Below are 21,727 nucleotides of genomic sequence, written 5' to 3' on the forward strand. Positions count from 1 at the left end.
AGGACATGCTCAAGCAGTCAGTGAAAGAACGGGTGCCTGCGACAGGTTGCATAAGGAAGGGACCACTGGCCTGGTTCAGGTGATTTTCTCCTTTGAAGAAGCGAGGACATCAAGTCATCGCAAAGGAAAATGTCAGATTCTTATCCAGCTTCAGTGTTCTATGGGAGTTGTTCTTTCTTTTTCCTCCTGCCTCGTTGATCCTCCAAATGGATGAAGATAAGGTAGTTCGTCTGGTAAATCTTCAGCCTTATAGAGCAGTGGGCCTTCACTGCCTTGGATTACAGAGGGTCCCAGAAGTCTCAGTCTGGCTGGGGTGTTAACTGGGTGGGTAATTCAGGAAGCCATCTGGAAGCTGAGTTGAGGCAAGATTCACTCTCAGGGCTAGAGGGGTGGTGGGACTAGCCTTGAGATAATTGCAAGGAACACCCAGCTCCCTGGCAAGACAAGGCCTGGCCAGTGTCTCCAACTTGCTGGGGACATAATGATGCCTCCTGGCCTTCCGATCAGTATCAGAGTGGGGGAGGACTCCAGCCCCTTCCTTGATGGGAACCCAGCTACCTAGCACTTCCCTCTCCAGAGAAGAGGAGCTGATGTTCAGATGCTCTAAACTCAGAACAACCCCTGCTTTTATCTGTGTGCTATGTTTTAATATACTTGGAAATCCCAGGGAATAATGCTCCGGGTGGCTTGTGTGGATTTTGTAAGGGGATTAAATGAGTGAAACTGATCATTTACAAGAACAAAACATCCCTAAAGTGAATGTTGGGATTCTTTAGTGTGAATTTGAAGACACACTGGGAATATTTTACTCTGTGAGCCCATTTCTAGAAGAATTTATGTTAGTTGGTGAGGAAAATATGATCATTTTGGCTTAGATAATGCAACGGAATTATTTCAACCTAAAAGAGCTTCTTATACACATATGGGAAATGCAATTTAACTTTAAAAAAAAACCTCTCAAGTTTTTAAAATAAACCATTTGCTATTTAGAGCAATAGCACTGAAAATTTTCAGGTAAAGAGAACAGTGCTCCGGCTTTCACAGGTTCTTGTTAAACATGGGCAGAGTCATAAACACATTTGTAAATGTGTCAAGATTACCTTGTCGGTTAGCAAAGCAGAGAGCCTCCCCTCAAGCACTGTGTGTATCACGTTGGAAGTCCTTTGCCATCAATTGTGAGTACCCGTGATGTGGTTTCTGATTTCCACGGTCATGAAATAGGTTGGCGGATAGGAAAAATGCCAGTTATCCGTAGCTTTCTAGTTGGAAAGGGTTCAGCGTCAAAGTTCTCATTACCATCTCTTGGTCATAAATAATAATATGAGTATGAGTATTAAGGGGCTGTTGTTATGATTTGCTTCCATGAAGACTTGATTTTACGCTTAGTAATATCTATTTCAAGCTTTGGCTAACACCCGAAACAGTGCCTTTTCATAACATTTGTTGTGATATGGGGGAGTCAGCACCAGGGAACTGAAGATTTGGCTCCTGGCTCTTTGGTATCACCTGATAGGACAGCTGGGACTTTGTGCATGCCATTTAGCCTCTGTGGATCAGTTTTCTTCTCTATACCTTGGGGATCATGCTGTCTTTGGGCATTTGGGCAGTGGATTGTTTGAGTTCCCTGCTAGCTGCAAAGTGAGTGTGGTGAGTTCTAAAATCTCATCTGCATTCGTCTTACCTCCAGGAGCTGATGATAAAAACCAGAAGCCTAGCACTTTGAGCTCCTCCCTGCAGGGGGATGGGAAGGAGGTGGAATGGGATGAGGGTTCAGAGCCCAGGAGGACCATGAAGGTCATCCAGTTCAACTCTCTTAGCTCACAAATAAGGGAACAGATGCAGGGGGAATGTGACTCACTTGAGATGACACAGCAAATCATATGGCTACGGCGATAATGAGTCCCCTTCTGACTCCTCTCTATTCTTCATGGGACGGAGCGGATAAAATAGGGACAAGACGCTGATGGACACAGTTGAGTCAAAACAGACCAAGAATCTTCCAAAGTCTGTGGCCCAGCTCTTGGCCTGGTAGTGGTGGGGATGTTGGGCACTGTGTACAAGGAGGTGGGCCTCTGCATTTCCCCCAGAGCAGCCGTGTTGGTAATGAGATAGGCAGTTGAGGATGCTCGTGGAGGGACAGACGCAGCGTGGTTTTCCAGGCATAGGTCTTTTGTTGAAAGGCACCATTATATTAGTGGAAGTGGAAGGTCGGTGGGGCTTAGAGGAGGTTGGGGAAGCCATGAAGGGTGCCCCAGCTGTCGAACCTGGGTATGGCTGGGTGGGAAGATTCCAGTTAATGGTTTCCCATCCACTGCCTGCTGTTTTCTTGCCCATGCTCTGTTGTGGAGTTGCTAATCTAAGATTGCAACTCCCTCTGCTCTAGTCCCTTTCTTTGGGAGAGTGTGGGGAGGAAAAAAATTTTTGACTCATTTTTCATAAAAAATACATGGAACCGAATCCTCTCTGGTGTCCTCCTAATTATGCCAATGGAATTGTGTCCCAGTGGGACCACCAAAGAAGAGAGGAATGTGCGGTGGTGGCTTTGCCATCTGTGTGTGTGTCGGGGGGGCTGGGGCGTGGGTGTCGGGTGGGGGCTCTTGAAGTGAGAGGACTAGATCCACCCAAGGCTTGGGTCAAGAAAGAACTGGGTTAAATTGCTAATGCCAGCAATTGTGAATTCAGTCCTGTGGATGTCGCCCACCTCTGTGATTTAAGTCACACAAACGAGCCCTTTGGACTCAACTTGTTTCACTTATGTAGATGGCCTACATTTGCGTCATTCTCCAGTCTGTTGGTCATAATCTGTTTTGGAGGCTGTTTGGGAATATGTTTGCACATTAGTTAAGCTGGTGAGAGGACAAAAGGTCTGGCAACTGGGTGAACTGAAGCTTGCCATGGGTCTGCTGAAGTAAAAGCCAGATGAGTTTTTCTCAAGTGCTTAGCAGATTACTGGCCTGGTGAGCTTCATGGATTAAAGATGGAATTATTATTCACAAAACATATTCCCTTTCCCCAGGAAGCCTTGTTGCCTCCCGCCATTGGAGTGTGGAAGTGCCCAGGGGCGAATGGAGCCAATTAGGCTCCCTCCCAGGTCACAGTTCTGGGGCCAAGAGCTTCCTTCCATCCCTGGCTCTGTAACCTGGGACAGCAGCTGGTGGTGTTGACAGAGCTGACCCTTGCCAAGAGCCCACTCTCACAGGAGATGCTCCCTGTAGAGCAGAACAGGAACAAGGAGTGGAAAGATGGATAGTTTTGACAACAGCTTCCCTTTAGCGAGGGTGTTTAACTATCCTCAACATTTCACACAGGTTATCTTTGTTCTGATTCTTCTGTGGCAAGTCCCTCTGCCACCCAGCTGTGCAAACTTGTGCAAGTGTTTCATCTCCCTGGACTCTGTTTGCCTCACCTGCAAGATGGGCCCATCCCAGCTCTAACCTTGAGGCCCCTGGGCAACTGTTATCCCAGCATTGCAGCTGAGGTGAAAGAGCCCCGCTGTCCAGGCAGTGAAGCTGAGCTTCAGGCTTCTGACTTCTGGACCTGAGCACTTTTCCCCAGGCAGGTCATGCTGCCTCATCACAGAATCTGGAGCCAGAGTGAACCAAGCTGTGCATTTTCGTCCCTGAGTCCCCCTTTCCGAATCGTTCCCTGGCACGGTCACTTCCACTCCCCTCTGCACACAGCTGACAGGTGAGAAGTTTGAGCGGCCGGCGTGGACAAGCCTCCGCGAAGGGCGCTGGTCCAGGGGTGCAGGGCTGGACAGTGAGGGTGAAGGTCAGAAGTGACTCCAATGGTAGGTCGCCCCTCTGCTTCTCTCTCCTTGGCAGATGAGCTCCCCTCTAGGTTCTCCTAGATTCACTGTTCCTGGCTCTTCCAGGCTTTCCCTGATGCCGAAAGCAAATTGGACCCCTGTGGGTCGCTCGTCCTGTTAATTTGTGGTTGTCAGCCCTAATCTGTGGTTTTGAATTAGGTGGATGGACACCAGTTTAATTTTCACTCAGGTGACTCCTCTGCTGTCAGCTGAAAGTCACGCGGTAGCCTGGAATTTGCTTCCCTAGAGTACCCGCAATAGAGGCCATATCCATGGCTTGTAGTAGCAATTAACATTAAGACTTTTTCAGAGCAATTTTAGGTTCATAGAAAAATGGAACAAAAAGCGCAGAGACCACAGTTTCCCTATCACTGCCATCTTGCATTAGTGTGGTACATTGATTACAGCCACTATTGATAGATACTTACTAGTTTAAGTTCATTGTTAACGTTAGGGTTTACTCTGTAGACTACATCCTGAGGGTTTTGGCAAATAGTTAATGACAGAGCTCCATCATTATGTGTCATGCATAATGTTCCACTGCTCTAAACATCTCTGCACTCCCTAGCTGTTCATCCCGCCCTCCTCCCCAACCCCTGGCAACCACTGATCTTTTTCCTGTCCTCATAATTTTGCCTTTCCGAGGATGTCATATAGTTGGAATCATACAGTATGTAGCCTTTCCAGAGTGGCTGCTTTCACTTAGTGATATGTATTTAAGGTTCCTCCACATGTTTTCGTGGCTTGATAGCTCATTTCTTTTCACTGCTCAGCAATATTCTGTTGAGTGGATGTACCATAATTGGTTATCTATTCAGTAATAGCAATTAAAAAAAACTACTGAAAGCCACTGGTTTTCAAGCCTGATCAGTGCAGGCCTTGTCTGGGATTTCCTCCTCCTGTGGGTCTGTTGGATACGGAGAGTGGACAGGAGCTGAGACACTGGCTTGCAGCCTGTGTTGTCTCCTGGATAAAAACTGACAACCTTTAGCACAAGTTGTTAGTCTGATACTATGATGGACAGCAAGAATAACGTGCATGATACTTTCCTCACATTTCAGACTCCTTTCCTTGGCGTTTCTTTTATTTTGGTGCTATTTCTACATCCGATTTTGGCAAACAAAAGAGGACACAAGCAGACAGACAACACACTAGAGTTTTCATCCCCGTGTCTCGTTAGGGGCAGGAAGTGCTGCTGATGGGCGTGTTTCTCCTTTGAGGAGAAAGGCCTGCCACGGAGGCCAGAGGCCGAGGGCTGACCGCAGTGATGTTCCCAATGTTGCCACTGTCCCCATTCTAACAATGCTGTTGTCTCCCGCATCTTACTTACCAGGGGAATCCAGCCAAGACCTTTCCCATGTATTTTAATTAATTAATTAATCAATTAATTTTCATTATGTTCAGTTAGCCAACATATAGTACATCATTAGTTTCTGTTGTAGTGTTCAACAGTTCATTAGTTGCGTATAACACCCAGTGCTCCTCACCACACGTGCTCTCCTTAATACCCGTCACCCGGTTACCCCATCCCCCCACCCACTCCCTTCTGTAGCCCTCAGTTTGGTTCCCGGAGTCCAGAGTCTCTCATGGTTTGTCTCCCTCTCTGATTTCTTCCCATTCAGTTTTCCCTCCCTTCCCTGTGGGCCTCTGCTCTATTCCTTATATTCCACATTTTTATTTATTTTTAAAATTCTTCTTCTTCCAAACTTGTGCTCATAGCGTGTAAAGGACCGTGGATGTCCTTGGAGAAAACTAGACTCAGCCACTCTGCCTTGTTTTTCATTGCTTCCCTACTGTCCATTCTCTCCCAGGCTCCTAGCCAACCCGAGTCCCGCTTCTCTTTTAAATCTCCCCCAACTTTTGTTGGTACCTCTTTAAGGTTGTTCCTTCTTTAAAGAGATCTTACTGACTGGGGTGCTAGGGGATGGGAATACAGCTCTTCAGAGCTTGCAGTCCGGTGGGGGCCGCAGGTAATTGACACTGGCAGAGAATGTGAGACGTGCTGTACCGGGGCTTAGCTCAGGGTGTTATGGCTGACAATGGGGAGTACTTAGCTTAGTGAGAGAATCCAGGAAGGCTTCCTGGAGGAGATGATGGGAGTTAGTTTGGTGAGGAGTAAGAAGGGTGTTCTTGGAAGAGGAGAGAGCCTATGTAGAGGAGTTTGCTCTTAGGGCCGAGCAAGGCATTCACTGTGTCCAAAGCAGAGTCAGCGTTTGGGGAGGGAGGCGTGGTGAGAGAGGGAGGCAAGATCCAGTGATAGAATCCCGGAGTCTTGCCAACGAGTTTACATTTTATCGTGTGGTCAAAAAGAGCCCATTAAGGGTTTCGTTAGATGTGTGCCGTGTTCTGACTTTGATTTTGAAGGTGTATACAGGCAGCAGTGGTGAGAATGAGAGGAAAATGTCCCAGGTCTCCCCTCCTTTAGTTCCCTTGAACCCACAGCACTCAGGCTGTTCCCTCTCCCTCTGCACTGAAGCAATCCTACCTCCCTGCCCCAGATCTCCTATTCCTCTGGCCCTCAATCTTAATGCCTGGCCAAGCCCCTACCCCGAACCCTGATTGGACCCAGGTCTCTGGCTCCTCTGGGCTGTGCTCTAGTGTCTCACCGTCAGTGGAGAACTCCCATCACCATGTAGACCCACCCTAAGTACACTTGGATGTCTACCGTGTTTCTCTAGGCACAGCCCTCCAAGGCAGGTCCTTTGTTCCCTAACCCATTCAAGTCTGGCTGCTACCTCCACCCCTGCTCTGAGCCTTGCTCAAAAATCAAGTGACTGTGCATGTGGGGGCTTATTGTTGGACTCTTTTATTATGTTCCATTGGTTTGTCTATTCTGATGCCAATGCCGCACTGTGTTAATTAGCATAGCACGATAGTAATATTAGAATCAGTTACCTGTGTTCTTTTGTTTCAAGACTGCCATGTCTATTTTAGATCCTTTGTATATCCATATAAATTCTAGAGTTGGCTTGCCAATTTCCACCCAAACCCAAAAAACCTGTTGGGATTTTGGTTGGAATTACATTAAATCTAAAAACCAATTTGGAGAGGGGAGCCTTGGTGGCTCAGTCGGTTAAGTGTCTGACTCTTGGTTTTGGCTTAGGTCCTGATCTCATGGGTCAAGATGGAGGTCCAAGTCGGGCTCTGCGCTCAGTGGACGTCTGCTTGGAGATTCTCCCCTTCTGCCCCTTCTCCTACTTGCATGCATGCTCTCTCTCTCTCTCAAAGAAATAAATAAATGAAATCTTAAGAAAAAAACAATTTGGAGAGAATGGAAGTCTTTTTTTTTTTTTTGAGAATGGAAGTCTTAATATTGAGTTTTCCAAATATTGGCCATAGAATATCCATTTATTTAGGTCTTCTTTAATTGGCACTATATTAACAAAATATTCTTAGCAATATTTGCTGCCATTCTTTTTTGTTCTTGCTGTTAAACTTATTCCTAGACATCTGGTATTTTTGGCACTCTGTAAATGGCTTCATTTCCTAATTGTTTTTTGCTGGTATGAAGTGTTTTTTGTTTATTGATTTTGCAGCAGAGTTACCAAATTTGCTTATTAATTTGAAGATTTTGTAGGCTACTTAGAATTTTTTACATGCACAATTATGTCTTTGTGAATAAAAACTATTTTACTTTTTTTTCTCTGCAAAAAATCTATACCTTTATTTCTTTTTCTTGACTTAGTCCTGTCTAGGATCTACAATATAATGTTGAAAAGAAGTGGATATAATAGACATCCTTCTCTTATTTCTAATTTCAGGGGGAATATGTTCAGTGTTTCAGCATTAAGTATATTGTTGACTTTCGTTGTTTGTAAATACTCTTCTGTTAGATTAAGGAAGATCTCTTATATTCCTCGTTTTCTGAGAATTTTCACCATTAACAGGTTTTGAATTCTACCAAATGTTTTTTCTGCATTTATTGAGATAAAATGTTTTTTCCTCCTTTAATTTATTAATGTGGTGAATTATATTGATTGACTTTTTAAAAAAAGATTTTATTCATTCATTTATTTATTTGATAGAAAGCACAAGCAGGGGGAGCGGCAGAAGGAGAGGGAGAAGCAGGCTCCCTGCTGAGCAGGGAGCTGGATTCGGGGCTTGTTCCTTGGGATCATGATTTGAGCTGAAGGCAGATGCTTAACTGACTGAACCACCCTGGTGTCCTGTTGATTGACTTTTGAATATTGAATTAACCCTGAATTCCTGGAATAAACCCTAGTTGGTCATGATGTCTTGTACTTTTTTACATAACTGTAAATGATTTTGTAATATTTTATTTAGGAATTTTGCATTTATATTCATGAGAGGTGTTGGCCTTTAATAATTTTTTTTCATGATATCCTTGTTAGGTATACACAGGGAAGTGTATCTTCTTCCGCTATCCTCTGAAAAAATTTGTGTAAGATGGGACAATTCAGATATATAGGAATATAGGACCATTCAGGTATTCCTTTTTTTTTTCCTTGTGTCAGTTTTGCATTGTTAAAAGATTTGGCCATTTCATGTAGTGTGTCAAATGTATTGGCAAAAAGTTATACCTAGTATGTGGTTCTTTTTTTTTTTTTTAATGTTGACCTATAATGTTTTCTCTCCCGTTATTCTTCATTGGTCATTTGTGTCTTCTCCCTGTTCATTTTGGTAGAGTTTTCTCAATTATAGTAATCTTTTCAAAGAACCAACTTTTAGTTTTGTTAATTGTTAATGGTCTGTTTTCTGTTTCATTGATTTTTGCTCCTATTTGTATATTTTCTTTGTTCTACTTTCCTGGGGTGTTAAGTTTACTAGGATCCACCCTCCTTGGCTTATTGGGATGGGATTTTTTTATTGTTCAAAGATTTAACGTGAATTTAAAGCTATTTTACTCTCTAAAGACTTTTTTTTTTTTAAAGATTTTATCTATTTGACAGAGAGAGACACAGTGAGAGCAGGAACACAAGCAGGGGGAGTGGGAGAGGGAAAAGCAGGCTCCCCGCTGAGCAGGGATCCCGATGTGGGGCTCAATCCCAGGACCCTGGGACCATGACCTGAGCTGAAGGCAGACGCTTAATGACTGAGCCACCCAGGCGCCTCTCTCTCTAATTTAAGAGCATCCTAGAAACTTTGATACGTCATAATCTCATTATTTCAGTTCAAAATACGTTGTTTCCACTATGATTTCTTCTTTTTAAAAGTGTGTTGCTTAATTTTCAAACTTTTGATAATTTTCTACTTACCATTTTATTATTGATTTCTAGGTTAATTTCTTAATGGTAAGAAAGTATACTATATGATTTCAGTGCTTGAATTTTGTTGAGACTTCCTTTATGGTTCAGTTTCTGGTCTATTTTGGTAAATATTCTATATGAAATTGCAAAAAATGTATGTATTTTGAAGTTGTTAAGTGTTTATTCTCTATAGGCTATTTAGGTCAAGTAGATAGAGTTTGAAAAAATTGTCTGTATTACTAATTATTTTGTCTGCTTGTTCTGTCAGTTACTGAGAAAGGGGCATAAACAGTCTTCAACTTTGATTTTGGAATTGTTGATTTCTATCAATTTTTGCTTTGGGGAGTGGAATCCTAATAAGCCTAACACCCCAGAAATGTAGAACAAAGAAAATATACAAATAGGAGCAAAAATCAATGAAATAGAAAACAATTAACAATTAAGAAAGCCAAAAGTTGGTTCTTTGGAAAGATTACTATAATTGAGAAAACTCTACCAAGATGAACAGAGAGAAGACACAGATGACCGATGAAGAATAAAGGGAGAGAAAACATTATAGGTCCAACATTTAAAAAAATAATAACCGCATATTATATATATATTTTAGAGTTATGTTACTAGATGTATACACAGATAGGATTGCTTTGTCTTCTTGTTGAATGAGTCCTTTTGCTGTTATGAAATATTCCTGTTTTTATTTAATAATACTTATTGCTTTTAAGCCTGCTTTGTCTGATGTTATTATAGGCATCCAGCTTTCTTTTGGATACTGTTAGCAGGGCATGCCTTTTTCCATTTCTTTTATTTAAATTTCCTGTCTTACTTGTTTATCGAAGTATAGTTGCCACACAATGTTACATTAGTTTCAGGTACAACAGAGTGATTGGACAACTCTGCATCCTCTGCTCTCCACAAATGTAGCTACGGTATAATGCTCTTGCAGTATCATTGACTATATTCCCCACGCTGTATCTTTTATTGCCATGATTTATTCATTTCATAACCAGAAGCCTGTACCTCCCACTCCCCTTCACCCATTTTTGTCTGTACCCCTACCCCCTTACCTCTGGCAGCCATCAGTTAGTTCCCTCTATTTATGGGCCTGTTTCTGCTTTTTTTTTGTTTGTTCATTTGGTTTTTTTGCCCCAGAGACATGGATGGCGGTGCCAGAGATTGGCTGTGTTCTTCCCAATGGTCCAAAGATGAACCTGCAGAAATAGTGCAGGTAGTGAATGTAGATTCAGGCATGCTGTGAACGGATTGCCAGATCCATGTGGGGCTATGTAGGAAAGAGACATGAAACCTCATTGAAAGGAAACGTAAAGAAAAACAGTAGGAAATAAAGAGTACTAAGCAACAGAAAAGACTTGCCTTTTTTAGTTACATTTTTATATAACCAGATTTCTTTGAAAGGGTTGTATATAAATGAAAGGCTTCTATTTGAATAGGAAAAGCAACAAAAAGCATGGCAACACTTAGAGGAAAGAATGGGACCTTGTAAATAATGTCATTTTAAATGTTTTACAGAACCCCTTACGTCTTATTCCAATAAAAATGTTTTGTTTCGTTCTTTAAAGCAGGCACTAGAACCAATGAGAGTAAACGTGTGTTTTGTGCTCTTCAGGAAAAGGTATGACAGAAACATACCTTTATGTATTCACTAGTTATTGATTGAACAGCACTAGAAATAGAGCTCTGTGTTTAGTGCTTTGGGAATTTTAGAGGAAATAAAATGACTTCAGGTTGAGGCTTTTGAGCCAGGTCTGCAGGAAAGGTATAGCCGGGGACTGGCAGGTAGAATTGTCAGTTGGCCAAACAGCATAACTTCATGATGAAATAACCAGCTGCCTGTTTGACTCTGTCCCTGACTAGCTGTGTGACCTTGAACACATGAGTTATCTTCTCTAAACCGTGGTGTTCTTTTTTTTTTTTATTAAAGGTTTTATTTATTTATTTGTCAGAAAGAAAGAGAGAGCGCACAAGCAGGGGGAGCGGCAGGCAGAGGGAGAAGGAGAAGCAGGCTTCCCACTGATCGAAGAACCTGATGCAGGACTCGATCCCAGGACCCTGGGATCATGACCTGAGCCGAAGGCAGACGCTTAACTGACTGAGCCACCCAGGTGCTCCTGAACCTTGGTGTTCTTATCTTTAATGAGGGCAGTGTCTATCTTGCAGTGTGTTGTGGGGATTAAATTAGGTAACGTGTATAGATTAGTGCAGTGCCTGGCACTTACTAACTAGTACTGCTGTTGCTATTGTTGTTAGCTCAGAAAATGATCTAGAAGAGTAATAATTACTTCCCTCATGAAGATTCTTGGCCCTGGGAAGTATTGCTGTTAGGAAGCTCATCTTTATTCCTGAGCACATAGGTTTGAACCATCTGATGACCTTTCACACCCCACCCTTCATGGAGCCTTGGCTAAAAGGAGAGGCCCCAGTCACAAGAGAGATTTTGCATAGATTTTGCATAGAGGGCTAAAGGCTAGACCAGAACAGCCATGCTGAGGGCTCACTCTGCCTTCTGTTTCTGGGTACAATCTGATTGCACGTTCAAAACACCTTGGTTGCTTGTTGAAAATACATAGTCTCAAGCACCACCCCAGTCTGTTGATTCCTTGTTCCCCAAACTCGTATTTTTAACATTCTCCTCCGTTGGTGCTTCTGTGGCCATCCCAGCTCCTGACTAGCATTTGGAGTCACCTCAGACCATTTGGAAACTTTCCTAATGGCTGGTAGTGGCCTCATTGCTATTCCAGGCCATACCTGCGTGTTCCCTGTTTTCCTGGATCTTGGGATGTCTTTGAACATTGACCTACCGGCCCCTTGGCTGTCCTCCTCTCTCACGGCTGTGCCTTCTCTGAGTTCTCAAAGCCTGCACCATCCCCCATATTTGAATCAACAAACATTTACTAAGCTCCAGAGAGGCAAGGTGTGCAAACAAAGCAGAATGAATTCTTGTTTCCTTTGCTCTTTGTACATTGCTCTGTGACACACACCTCTTTAGACTGTAGTGATGATCATAATTATACCATAAAAAAATAGCTCCTGTTTATGGGGCACTTACCACATGCCGGGCATGTCCTGGGCTAAGTGCTTGATGCTTCTCATCTAATTTTGTTTTATTTTCACAATTCAGTGATGGAGACTCACTCCCATTCTATAGGAGAAGAGAGTGAGGCTAAGAGTGGCAGTCTGCTAGGGAACAGAGCTGACATTCTCACTGTGGGACTTGGAAGTCCTGTCTTCACCACTTTGTTGATCCCGTGGTTGGTATTTGCAGCAAGCTCTACAGATCCGTTAGGGAGGACTTGAAACTTTAGTCTATCAGCCCCTCCCCCCTCCAACCTCTTACATATGCTAAATGCACCTGACAGGTTGGGTTAGTCAGTGAAGGGATGCAGACGTGCTTGCAGAATGCTCTGAGAGCCCAAGGAAGAGGTTGTGAAATGGGCACAGTGGGAGATGTCATGGAGGAGGTAGCAGATGGGCCATGCCTTAAGGGAATAGGCTTGTTTTGACAGATGACACTGGGACCAAGCAGATTTTCTCCACTGTCACAGCTGTAATGATTCAGGACTTCAGTGTCATAACATATCTGGGGGTTTGGGTGAGGCTTAGCCTATTTTTGGTACTTGTTGATATGATTGTGCTAATATTGATAATCATCTTCCTTGAGCTGTAGTTTACAAAGTGGAGTTTAAAATGTGGAAAACATATAAAAGTGTTTAGATTTTACAGCTTGCCAGAGGAAACAGAGGTGGAAACAGAAGGCTCCTAGAGTAAAAGATGGTTATTTTAAAAGACTGCCTTGTGTTAGTTGAGGATCACCTGAAGAAGCGTATCTTGGAGCTGATCCCTCTCTAAGAGGAGTCAGGGATGCCAAAGACTAGGAAGTTTTAACCAGGGGGAAAATAGTATCAGGAGGTAGGAGTGAAGAGGGACCCTCTAGCCTGACCAAGTAGGATAGCCAAGGCCTGGAGGTATGAAGCTGCATGGTACTTTCAGGGCACGGCGAGCTACCCTGCAGGGCGTTGGAACATAGTGTGTGAAGAAGGGCGTGGGAGATGAGGCTTGAAAGGTGGGATTTTGGGGGCGCCTGGGTGGCTCAGTCAGTTAAGCGTCTGCCTTTGGCTCAGGTCATGATCCCAGGGTCGTGGGATCCAGTCCCACGTCGGGCTCCTTGCTCAGTGGGGAGCCTGCTTCTCCCTCTCCCACTCCCCCTGCTTGTGGTCCCTCTCTCTCTCACTGTGTCTCTCTCTGTCAAATAAATAAATAAAATCTTTAAAAAAAAAAAAAAGAACGGTGGGATTGTGGAGGGCTTTGAATTCGGGGTACCCTTTTGATGGAGGTATATACAATATTCATCCTAGACTTTAACTCCAGCACAGGGGATTGATTTTTATATCCTCTTATCCTGTAGGGGCCAAAGGGAGGGCCTTTAGGGAGCATCCCACACAGTTATTTTGCCTGTTTTTCCATCATCAGTGGAAACAATGGTATAACAATGTGTATGTTGTCCAGGTTATTGTGGGGTTCTAAAGAAGCTCCATGAACTTCATATTATAATGCTTTAGCACTTTACATTGTTTCTGTATGAAGTCTCATGTTTCATTCTCATCATCAAAATGGATGGAATATCACTCTTGGGTCCAATAACCGTTATCACTTACTGAGTTCCTAATATGTGTTCCCACTGTGCCAGGGCTTCACAGACATGATCACTGAATCCCCACCATTGTGCAAGGGAGTCGTCATTTTTTTCTGTTTGCCTGATGAGGAAGCCAAAGTTTAGAAAGCCTAAGTAACGTACTCTTTTCATAGAGCCCCCATCCCCGGGTTTAGAAACCAAACTTGCCTTACTGCTGAGTCCATGTTCTCTCCAGCCAGCTCTGCTGCTACCTCCATCTTACTGCTGGGGGACCTAAGGTCCAAAGAAGGTATCTTTTTTTTTTAAAGATTTATTTATTTAAGAGAACGAGAGAGAGAGCGTGTGAGCGCATGTGTGCACACAAGTGGGAGGAGGGACAAAGGCAGAGGACAAGCGAGAATCCACAAGCAGACCCCTGCTCAGCATGGAGCCCAACAAGGGGCTCAACCCTAGGACCCTGAGATCCTGACTTGGGCCGAAACCAAGAGTCGGCCACTCAACCGACTGAGCCACCCAGGCACCCCCAGAGAGGGTATCTTGCTCAGGGCACACTTGGAAGGGAGAGATAGCAGCTTGTCCAGGTTACTGTGAGTCTTTTCTTGAGCTGTGGGCACCCTGCTGGCTACCAGGCACCCCTAGTTTGACCCCTAATATCCCATGAGTTACTGGCCAGTTGGCCCCTCTAGAATCTGTAATATTCATTCTTTGTCATTTGTCCAGGGGCGTCTGGTCTTCCCTCCCTCAGTACTTAGGACTCAAAGCTCCCTCCTAGTGTTGACAGCTTAGTCATTATACCGTCTTCTCGTATTTCCAATGTATTCACCCATACTTGCTGTGTAAATCTCCAGAAACAGCCTGTTTATAAAGGGTCTTTGACAAGGCTGTAACTCTAGCCTGATTTGAGGATGCTGCTATAATTAGTTATAGGTTGGCATTAGCTAAATTATATATAATCCATCATGCTTATTAGATGTGGTGGGGGCGATTGCCCCCTGAAGACTCAGTAGTAGGAAAGACACATTAAATATAGATAAGCTGAGTATTTTCTCAGGCAGCTGCATATACAGAGCAGGGCCGTGTGTTTATAACACGGCCACTTCTCTGCAATGGCACAGAAGAAATAGTGGGGACTGGGGAAGAGAAAGCGCTCCAAAGCTTTCAGAGTAAATTGAGCTAGTTACAAAGTACCTCTAATAAAATTTAAACAATAATCTGTGAGAATGGAAAACAGAGTAAGTGATTCTTCAGGTAATTACCAAAGATTTTCTCAGGTAGGATGGAGTTTTCTTCAGGCACAGGTATCTTGACACGTTATAGACTATCCTAGGAACCTACTGGTTTTTAGCATTTAGGAACTTCAGCTGTTTTCAGTTTTCTGAAGCGCTGCATATAACATACTCTAGATCCCAGGTACTTTGCAGCTCTTTCATTTTTGGTCCTCAACATCAAGACAAACCTCCTTTTAAGAGGCACTAGGGCATATGAGGTATATGGCTCGGGTCACTCGACGTTTGGGAGGATGTGCCCTTGAAGGCAGCACTTGTTGTAGCTGGATCCTTGGATGTCAGATCAACCCAGATGGATGGGCTCTAATACTAGGTTTGTTTGTGTATTTCCCAGCTGGGCAGCAAATCTCCGCTCATGGCTATAATAAGAAAATTCATGGACTGTTTTTTTTTTTTTTTTTTTTGACAGAGAGAGACACAGCAAGTGAGGGAACATAAGCAGGGGGAGTGTGGGAGGGAGAAGCAGGCTTCCCACAGAGCAGGGAGCCCGATGTGGGGCTCGATCCCAGGACCCTGGGATCATGACCTGAGCCGAAGGCAGACGCTTAACGACTGAGCCACCAAGGCGCCCCTCATGGACTGGTTTTGATGTGTATTTCTGATCAGAAAATTAGTGCTTGGTACTTTTTACCTTTATTTTTGTTTCATAAACATGTTGGAAGTTCGTCAAAAAAATTCCCCCACAACACAAGTTAACATCTGTAAGAGTCCCAAGCTTAGTAGATGGTGACCCTTGTCGGGGGCAGGTGCATTGAAAAAATAAAGCTTGGCCCCAATGGCATTTCCTTTTACCCCTTGTGGGCTGGCCCGTGATCACAGGGGCACTGACAGAGGTTGTGAAAATGCCACTGCTTGGTCAAACTTGTTCCTGGAAAAGCAACCTGAAATGTATGACAGTAACACCATTCTTTCAAAAAAGGGAAAGAGGAAAGAAACAGAGCTATCCAGTTTTCATTTCCTATTGGACACCTGCCACATTTATTCTGCCTCTACCCTGCTTGTAGCTAAAAGCTAAGCACATACATTGACCATCTCTTATTTTCATACTACTAAGCTAGTCCGTCTCCAGGGCCTGATGGAGACACACACAGCTAGCTGGACAGCACTACCGTTGCGGTGAAGGAAACTTCCTTGCTTCATTGAATGTTGTCGAGTCTAATCTCAAGCAGGCAGCACAACATAAAGCATAGCTTCCATTGTCTTGTTTTTCTTCTAGAGTAAGAATCTGATTTTCTTGGTCTTTACTCTTCTAGAATGTGGGCACGCTTCCCCACTGCGATTCATATATTAAACAGAAATATTTGTGTAGAGGGCTTAGAGGTCTTCTGTTTTCACAGAATCCGATCCAATTTTCTGGTTCCCCAAATTAATCCTTATGACCATTTATTATGTCTTGGGGGAAGTACTTTCAAAGGTGTTACTTCTAAATATGTATCCTGTGACCAGAAGGTAGATTTCCCAGCTAATAGCTTAGTAGGATGAAGCTGGCTTGTATTGCTGGGGCTTAGTTTAGTTTAATTTCATCTGAATTTTTCAACAGTTCTCAACCTATCTTGCAATAATAAAGCTTTTATTAGTTTTCACATCCTTTTTCCGTCTGTTATTTAGTTCTCTTCTCAACATTCCTATGTGGATGTTGAGAATTTTATGAAAAAGGGCGACAGAGGTCAGGAGCAATGGACTTACTCAAAGTTCTACGGCTGCGGAACTCAAGATCAGATTTCCCAACCCCTAGGCCGGTTTTCTAATTCTTGCCTGATTGAATCCTGAGCTTTCGTTTGTGATTAATATTAACGTTGTTTTCGACATCTTCTTTTAAACTCTACCTCCTGTCCAGCCTACACCAGACTTAAGCACACATGTTTGTACACGCATGCATGGGTCCACACATGGAGATTCGCCTTCTCCTTTGCTCCTCTATCAGACCTCGAAAATTTGAGTTCTTTACACTCTCTTCCCTGCTAGAGCTAAGTGGGAAATGGAGAAGGAAGTTGGAGCAAAGGGAACAATTCTGGTAATGGGGGGGCGGGGGGAGCTCAGAAATTTCTAGCATGTTTTGCCTGAGTCCGTGGAAAACTGCTTCCATATCTGCCCCAGTTTGAAAGTACAGATGGACTTTGGGCAATTTGAAAATAATTATAGAGAAGGGGAACCCGGTTTCAGATGATACCATTCTGAACTGAGTATTTATAGCAAGGAAACGGAGAGATTTTTATATGGAAAAAAAATTTCCCCTGTATTAAGGGCCTGATTCACTTGGGACGGCCACACAGTCACTCCGACTCAATCCTCAAGAAAGCCGAACACTGGCTCTTCTTTTTCCATATGCTGGTGATTTTCTTCAAATAGCCATGGTGTAAAAAGAGATGATTCATTTGTTGTTGCTGTTGTTTCTTCTGTGACTCATTCATGGACTGAGGAGTTCTTTGGACTAGATGTAGTTCCTGCAGTGATGCTATCTCTAAAACTCAGCTTTCTTTTGGGCAGTCAGTTCCCTGGCATATCAGCCCAACATGGTCTGTGTGTAGAATGAGACATGGCTAAGACTCCCTGCCTGTTTCCATCTGGCCTAAACATGCTGGAAGCACTGTCTACCTGGATGGGGAACAGCTTGAGTGGTCCTGTCTGAGTGGCTCTAGCACATGTTACCCAATCATGAAAAGGATTTTTCCAGAAACCCAAAGGATTACTTAGAGAGAAGGATATAACAGTTCCTATTATGGGATATTCATGGAACTTTCTCCCCAGTTTCAAGAGACCTAATAAAGATTTTAAAAGTTGTCATAGTGGAAAATGCATAGGTTCTGGAGCCAGTGAACCAGAGTAACATCTATAACTAAGCCTCCGTATCTTCATATATAAAATGTAGGTAGCAATGTCTGCCTTGCCTTCTCTCTCTCTCTCTCTCTCTCACTCACTCACACACACACACACACAGTTACCTAATACATTCTGATGCCTGTTCTCAAGCTTCTTATTTTGTTGCTTCTCAATATATATTGGGTGCCATCACCCTACGTAGAGCTTAGGATCAGAGTAGAGAACTGGGTGGAATGACTCTCTACCTATTACTGCTTACACCTGTCTCAAGACTAGACAATTCAGCTACAACTGACAACTTCTTTCAGCCTTGGATTGTTGTAACATAAGGCAGTCCACATTATTCTTTTCTTTTCTCTGAGCTTCCTGCTGACCTGCTTATTTGTACAAGCTATTTCTATATTATCTTTCATCAGTATGCTTTTGTAGGGACATTGGGCTCTCAACAAGATGCTGCCTGTCAATCTCTTGTTGGGGAGAGGCTGTTATGGGAAGATTACTTGAGGGAGCAAGCCCTGTTAGTGCGTAGCTTCTTGTGAGTACCCATTACAGAAGGTGATATTCTCCGACCTATAGCCCTCTAGTCCTGTCCGTTATGGCTGCCTTGGCATGCCTTGACCGGCCTCTGGGGATCAGGTTTATATTTGAGGTCATGTGCCTTGTCCAGCTCCCAATTTCATGTTGGACTCACTTAGCAGTTGGTTCAGACAAAGCCTGTACTAAAGCTTGTCAACCACGAAGGAAGCCATTTTCAGGGTAATTGAGATGGAAGAGATGGACAAATGAGGACAGAGCATATTTAGTCCAAATTCTTGAAGTAATTTAGCATTTTGTGATATGTTAATATTGGTGCCAAATTAAAAATGTCTTTGTTTATCAATAAGTGTTCTTCCAGAACCTCTTGGTGTTATTTTGTCAGAGGCTAAAGATAGCGCAATAAATACAATAAAACTGCATTATGTTATTTAATTTGGATTTCACTAATTAATATTGCCTCCTGTTTGCATTAATTTTCTGTTAAAATAATTTAATTCATTAAACAGTCAATGAATGGCTTGTTTGCTAAGGAAGGTACTGTGTATAGAGTGGGCCGGAGATGGGAGATGGAGGCATTAATTGAGAAGCCACTATACCTGGTTTTAGTAGAGTATAACTGGGGAACTTCCTTAGGCTTGAAGCACAAGAAAACACTCTAAAGCTTGAAATAAAAGCTTCTGAGGAAAAATTATGAAAATAATATAAGAAAAATAATTGAGAGGGCGCCTGGGTGGCTCAGTTGGTTAAGCGACTGCCTTCGGCTCAGGTCATGATCCTGGAGTCCCGGGATCGAGTCCCACATCGGACTCCCTGCTCAGCGGGGAGTCTGCTTCTCCCTCTGACCCTGCTCTCTCTCTCTCTCTCTCTCTCTCTCTCAAGTAAATAAATAAAATCTTTAAAAAAAAAAAGAGTTTACATTCTAAAAAAAAAAAAAAAAGAAAAATAATTGAGAGTAATATATAGGCAAAAGTTTAATATCTATAATATGTTCACAGAGATGAGAGAAATATCAAGATGAGTGGGAGCAAAATGGAAAAATGGAATATTCACTCAGTGGGCAATAAGCAGACAAGTAAATGTTCAAATTTCTAATAAGTAAAATGGTAAATGAAACAATAATGAGGAATTTAAAATATGGGCTAGCAATGGCTAAATGAGGAGGGTGTCACATCCTCTTGCTAAAAAGTAACTCTAAACTCGATGAACTTGGTGAAGATAACAATTTCGGTGCTCTAGAAATTGACCTAAGTTATATAACCATCTGAGAAACATTTATACAAAAACCCCACAGAACTTCAGCTAAGAATAGTGGTGGTATGTGGTCTGTTTGCTTGGCGTACCTGTTGTGTTCCCTCATTCCCCCACTGCTCCGTTGACATGGGGGTTCTGCCGGGGCAGGACAGGTGTGAGGACCAGCCTCTGTATTGCTGCGGTCAAAGGGGATTAACTTGATTTGGGCCAGCATCGTCAGCAGAAGTGACCGTCTCCATGGGGAAGGCCACTATCTCTAGCTTGAGGTTGCAGTTATGATTAGGGCAAAATGTTCCTGACTGAGGTGCAACAAAGACTGGAAAGGGCCCAAACTATCTACATACGTCTGAGTAACCTTGGGGCAGTTTGCATGTGCAGAGAAAGCACTAAAAGCCCCAACAGCCAGCAAAATGGTAGGCAGACTTAGAAGAGCTTGAATTTTTTATGTACTCCCCTACTTCTGTATAGATTCATTGGCAGAGGATGGAAGCCTTATGGGCATGAGGTGTTCAGTCCCATCCTCCGACTGACTGCCAAACAACGTTGACACAGGAGTGAACACTAAGAGTCTAGGCTTAAAAATAAAAACAAGACTAATAGTTAAACACAACTCAGCAGAGACATCATGACCATAAACAACGAGGGAGACAGATTTCACAGATTGACCTGAGGCTAGTTACTGAACAGACAAAAACCAAACAATAATAACTTACTGTGATTATATTATCTATAATGTCCTATTTTCAACAAAACATGATGACGTGTACAAAGAAACAGTAAAGTGTGATCCATTCTCAGGAAAAAAAAAGTAGTTAGTAGAAGCTGCCTCTCAATGTCCTCAGATACTGGGTTTAGCAGACCAAGACTTCAAAGTAGTTATATACATGTTCAAAGAAGTGAATGAAGCTGTATTTGAAGAACTGAAGGACAGTGTGACAACAATGACTCGACAAGTAAAGAGCCAAGAATTATAAAATAGAATTAAATCAGAGAATCACAGACCTGTACCCCAGAAACAAATAATACATTATATGTTAATTAATAAAAAATGAATAAGTCAAAAAAATTAAAAAATCAATCAGAATTCTGGAGTTGAAAAGTGTAATAACTGAGATAAAAAATTCACTGGAGCTGGGGGCACCTGGCTGGCTCAGTCAGAAAGAGTGTAGGACTCTCGATCCCGGCGTCCTGAGTCCAAGCCCCACGTTGGGTGTAAAGATGACTTTAAAAAATAGGCTTAGATTGTAGATGGCAGAAGAAACATTAAGTGAATTCGAAGATAGGTCAAGAGAAATGATCTAATCTGAACAGAGAGAACAGAGTGAAAAAGATGAAAAATGGATGTGGCAAAAGACAAAGTGAAAATCATGGAAGCTGCAAGAGAAAATTTCTTGTGGGCTTATGGATGCAGTTAAAGGCTGACTTCTCATCTGAAACAATGGAGGCCAGAAAACAATGAAATGCCCCATTCGAAGCTCTAAACTGAAAAACAAAAACAAAATTCTGTTCAACCAAATTCCACCGAGAATCCTGTATCCATCAAAACTATCCTTCGCAAATGAAAGTAAAATAAAGATGTTCCCAATAAACAAAGATGGGGAGAATTGGTTGCTAGCAGACATGCCTTTCAAGACATAGTAAATGAAGTCCTTCACAATGAAAGGAAATGACATTAGATTTAACTTGAATCCTCAGGAAGAAAAGAAGGGCATCAGAAATGACAAATATGTGTATTAAAAAACTTTTAAATATACCTTCTTATCATTTCTTCTCTTAATTTCCTTAAAAGACAAGATTGCATAAAGCAATAATTATAATCCTGTATTGTTGAGTGTGTAACATATATAGATGTGATACGACAATAAGAGCACAAACTCTTTTAAAAATAGAGGAAGATGGAACACATCAAACAGAGAACACTTTATCTCTGGGACTGGTAGTATTCTGATAACAAAGACGGATGATTCAAAAAAAGAAAACAATAGACCAATATCTTAGGAACATAGACACAAAACCTTTCTTAACACAATATTAGCAAACCAAACCTGGCATCATATAAAAAATTTATTCACAATGAGAAAATGGGATTTATCCCTGGAATGCATGGTTGTTTTAACATCCCAAAATTAATTAATATAATATGCCATATTAATAGAATAAAGGCAAAGAC

General features: G+C 42.6%; 1 protein-coding gene across 5 annotated transcripts in view; it reads left to right on the forward strand.

Moving 5' to 3' along the window:
- Window positions 1-21,727, forward strand: part of KCNH1 (potassium voltage-gated channel subfamily H member 1) — a 378,415-nt gene that overhangs the window by 79,676 nt on the left and 277,012 nt on the right. The window lies entirely within an intron of this gene.

This window comes from Callorhinus ursinus, unplaced genomic scaffold (genome assembly GCF_003265705.2).
Source record: "Callorhinus ursinus isolate GAN/ISIS: 27379988/994484 unplaced genomic scaffold, GSC_fseal_2.0 scaffold13, whole genome shotgun sequence".
Classification (NCBI taxonomy): domain Eukaryota; kingdom Metazoa; phylum Chordata; class Mammalia; order Carnivora; family Otariidae; genus Callorhinus; species Callorhinus ursinus.